The sequence below is a fragment of the Babylonia areolata genome, chromosome 4, assembly GCF_041734735.1.
Source record: "Babylonia areolata isolate BAREFJ2019XMU chromosome 4, ASM4173473v1, whole genome shotgun sequence".
Taxonomy (NCBI): domain Eukaryota; kingdom Metazoa; phylum Mollusca; class Gastropoda; order Neogastropoda; family Buccinidae; genus Babylonia; species Babylonia areolata.
The window spans coordinates 1,207,848-1,211,871 of record NC_134879.1 but is presented as its reverse complement, the minus strand read 5'-3'; the positions used below and the strand labels follow the sequence as shown (position 1 = coordinate 1,211,871).

The 4,024-nt window shown below is 43.6% G+C and overlaps 1 protein-coding gene across 1 annotated transcript in view; it reads right to left on the bottom strand.

Moving 5' to 3' along the window:
- Window positions 1-3,910: 3,910 nt before the first annotated feature.
- LOC143280767 (epoxide hydrolase 1-like) overlaps window positions 3,911-4,024 on the bottom strand; it is a 12,860-nt gene continuing 12,746 nt past the window's right edge. Inside the window, exon 6 of the mRNA XM_076585440.1 lies at window positions 3,911-4,024. This exon is cut by the window's right edge and continues 1,348 nt beyond it. The gene's annotated coding sequence lies outside the window, so the exon portion shown is untranslated.

The following is a 4,024-nucleotide window of genomic DNA, read 5'->3' as shown; positions in this document are numbered from 1 at the left end:
ATGGTCATCATCGATCTCGATGGACACACCACCACCACCACCACTCCGTTCCACATCTTCCGCGGCAGACCATGTGTGGAACAGTGGCGTCTGGTACGTATACTTGGCAGGCGCGCTCAGTGAATACACACTTTTGATCAGTTCGAAGAATTTTGTGTACATGTCTGTCCGGTGCCAGTTCCGCCACATGACTTCAGCGATATGTCCTTCAAACTGTGGAAGGTGAGTTCCGCTTATTCTTCTGAAATGGGCTTTCGCGTGTTTCCATGCCCCTTCCATCATATTAATGTTCAGTTTTCTCCACTCCAGACTCGTGCACGTATCTCTGCTAGAAGGTCGTCTCATAGCAGACTGTAAAATGCTGGAACCCCAGTTTGTTCAGCCCCTCATATGCTGCCCATCCGTCAGAGTAAATTTCACTACCGGGTTTCACGTGCAGGACAATCAGTTCTTGGAGCGTGTGTTTATCTCTATTTTCGACCGGATACAGGACGATTTTGTTAGAATGGCGCTCGACCAAACCGAAAATCCATACCCGCATCCCTTTGTTCATGCCACGGTTGTATTTACATCGACGGCCAAAAATACACTCATCGATCTCCACTGCTGCTGCGGAAAATTGGATTTTCGGCAAAGTGCACGCCACCCATTCCTTGAAGAGTTCCCGAACAAATGAGGCCCAGTCCACACCACTCCTGTGGTAACTGAACCCGCATTGTTTAGAATTCTGCAAGAGGGTGTGTCCATCAAGGAATTTTTTTTAGAAAAAGCAGAATGTCCTGCAGAGCAAAATGCGAACGGTCAAAGAAGGACCATCTCCGTATGGATATTTCACGATTGCCACTTTGTGTGCATCTCCATTTTAGTCCGTATTTTGTTTTGCGGACTCTTCTTTGCAAAGCGCACTTTGCATTGTATTTCTCGCACTCGACGCTGCTTATTAAAAGTCCCTTCTCCTGCATCCATTTAAACAGTGTGATCAAGTCGCTGTCCATTAATCTGAAGAAATTGAATGGATTTTCTAAATCACGGAACGAACATGTGTGAATTTCGTTTTTGGCAATTGTTTTACGGTAGCTCCCGCGATATCCTTTTGCGCTGGCCATGTTTTGTGTCATGCCGATGAGGGATGGACACACCGACTTGCCGAAACTCCGGAATAGCCATCCTGTCATTAATAATGCTCATAGGCGCTGCACTCACGAACTGGAAAACAAATCGCGTTCTTACGGAAAACCAGGCCTTAGCTTGGGTCTGCAAAGTTTCTGAAAGACACATTTGCACACATAAATAATGTGCTGAAGTCAGACGTATTTTGCGTCCCAACGATCGAGTGCCTGTGCCCAGTACTCCAGCATCCCTTCCTCGAGAACCTTGAGTGAGTGTGCTTTTTCGTGCGGCCTAGTTGTGGAAAACTTGTATCCATGTGAGTGTACACCCCCAACTTCACTGTAGTGCATAGATTACATGTTGTCCGTGTGTGTGTGTCAGTGTGTGTCACGTCACAGTGTGTGTGTGTGTGTGTGTGTGTGTGAGTGTGTCTGTACTACTATGTGTGTGTGGCGCACAAACATTCATTCCGTGGTTTCATGCATGAGTGCGAACTTCATTCCGTTAGTGTGTGTATTATGAAGAACATTAGTCCGCATGTATGTACATCAGAAAACGTTGTCACCCCTCGTCGTGCACTTTCCTTTACACACTGGCACAGCGAAGTTCACACTTCATTCCGTCCGAAATATCCGACACACGTTTGTAATCGGGCCAAGTTCGTTTACAAACTTATATATATATATATATATAATTAACATTTTCACCCGTTTTGGACTTTCTCACGTATGTTTTGTACTGCAGACGGGTAAAAATGTTAATTATAAGAATGTCGAACCAGAGCTGGTGCATAACACCGTCAGAAACAGGTATACTAATTTGGGTAGATTTGATTTCTGACTTCGACACCGAAGAGTGCACGGGTAAAAATGTTAATATTGCCCGTGTTATGTTATTCCGATGACAAACGACACTAATCTGCAGACTGGTAAGTACTTACCACGTGCACAAAGTGGAAGGGAAAATGATACCGATAGCAATATCCGAGTGGTTAAAGCGGTGGACTTTCAATCTGTGGGTTCCGGGTTCGAATCTCGGTAACAGAGCCTGGTGTGTAGAGGGTGGAGATTTTTCCGATCTTCCAGGTCAACATATATGCAGACCTGCTAGTGCCTGAACCCCCTTCGTGTGTATACGCAAGCAGAAGATCAAATACGCACGTTAAAGAGCCTGTAATCCATGTCAGCGTTCGGTGGGATATGGGAACAAGAATATACCCAGCATGCACATCCCCGAAAGCGGAGTATGGCTGCCTATATGGCTGGGTAAAAATGGTCATGCACGTAAAAGCCTACTCATGTACGAGGGTCATTCAATAAATAAGGTGAATTTTTCGGTATAAGGACTTCTAATACAGATAGAAGCTTACTTTTTTATGTTTTTTTGTTTTACTTCTTTTTCACATGGATTTAATTTGTTTTGCAGATTAAAAAAAAACAACTTTGAGAGTTTTGGCGATTAACAAAGATGGCCGACCAAGAAGCATGCTCCAGGATTGAACAGCGGTCAGTTATCAAGTTTTTGGTTGCTGAAGGGTGCAAACCAGTTGAAATTCATAGGAGAATGTCAACTGTGTATGGTGCCACATGTTTCAGCCGAAAAAATGTCTACAAGTGGGCTAAATTGTTTAAAGAAGGACGGAGCAGTGTTGAGGATGAAGACAGGCCTGGAAGGCCTACAGAAGTGAGGTCTCCTGAGGTGATCGAATCAGTCAATGACCTCATTCAGTCTCACAGAAGGGTGACAGTGGATGACATTGCAAGGACTTTGAGCTTATCTGTTGGGACAGCACACAAAATTGTCCATGATGACCTTGGCTACTCGAAGGTCAGCTGCCGGTGGGTGCCAAAGATGCAAGGCCTCACACAGCAGCCCGAACGGTGCAGACCATCAACGAGCTGGGCTGTGAACTTCTCCCTCATCCCCCTTACAGCCCAGACCTTGCCCCTTCATACTTTCACCTGTTTGGTCCCTTGAAAGCGTTCACGAGAGGCACGAAGTTTGAAAGTGACGATGAAGTCAAAAGTGTTGTGAGCGACTGGCTGAGACATCAGTCCAAAGATTTTTACGCTGAGGGAATACGGAAGCTTGTGCACAGATGGGAAAAGTGTGTGACAGTGCTGGGAGACTACGTTGAAAAATTAAAAAAAAAGTAAGCTTCTATCTGTATTAGAAGTCCTTATACCGAAAAATTCACCTTATTTATTGAATGACCCTCGTACATACGAGTGAACGTGGGAGTTGCAGCCCACGAAGGAAGGAGGAGAAACGGAGACCTACACGACAGCATGGCATGAAAGGCCACAGAAATGGAGACAAGCTTTCTTCATTCTATCATCATTTCCATTTCAGACCTCTAAGATATACGCTGGAGAGATACAATCACATTCATTGCTGATAATGATCTTATGAGCGGACAGACATACATATACATACAGTGCAGATAATGATCTTATGAGCATACAGACATACATATACATACAGTGCAGATAATCATCTTATGAGCATACAGACATACAGTGCAGATAATGATCTTATGAGCATACAGACATACATATACATACAGTGCAGATAATCTTATGAGCACATAGACATACATACACATACAGTGCAGATAATCATCTTATGAGCACATAGACATACATATACATACAGTGCAGATAATGATCGTATGAGCACATAGACATACATATACAGTGCAGATAATGATCTTATGAGCACACAGACATATATATACATACAGTGCAGATAATCATCTTATGAGCATACAATCCTCTCAACTTTCACTCACTCACTCTCCACACATTCAATTCTTTTCAACAGTTTATTCACTGATATGCCGGCATCTGATAAATTCATACTATAGTAATGTCCATGTTTTATTTCTTGACATGGAACGTGAAGTTTTCTCCAA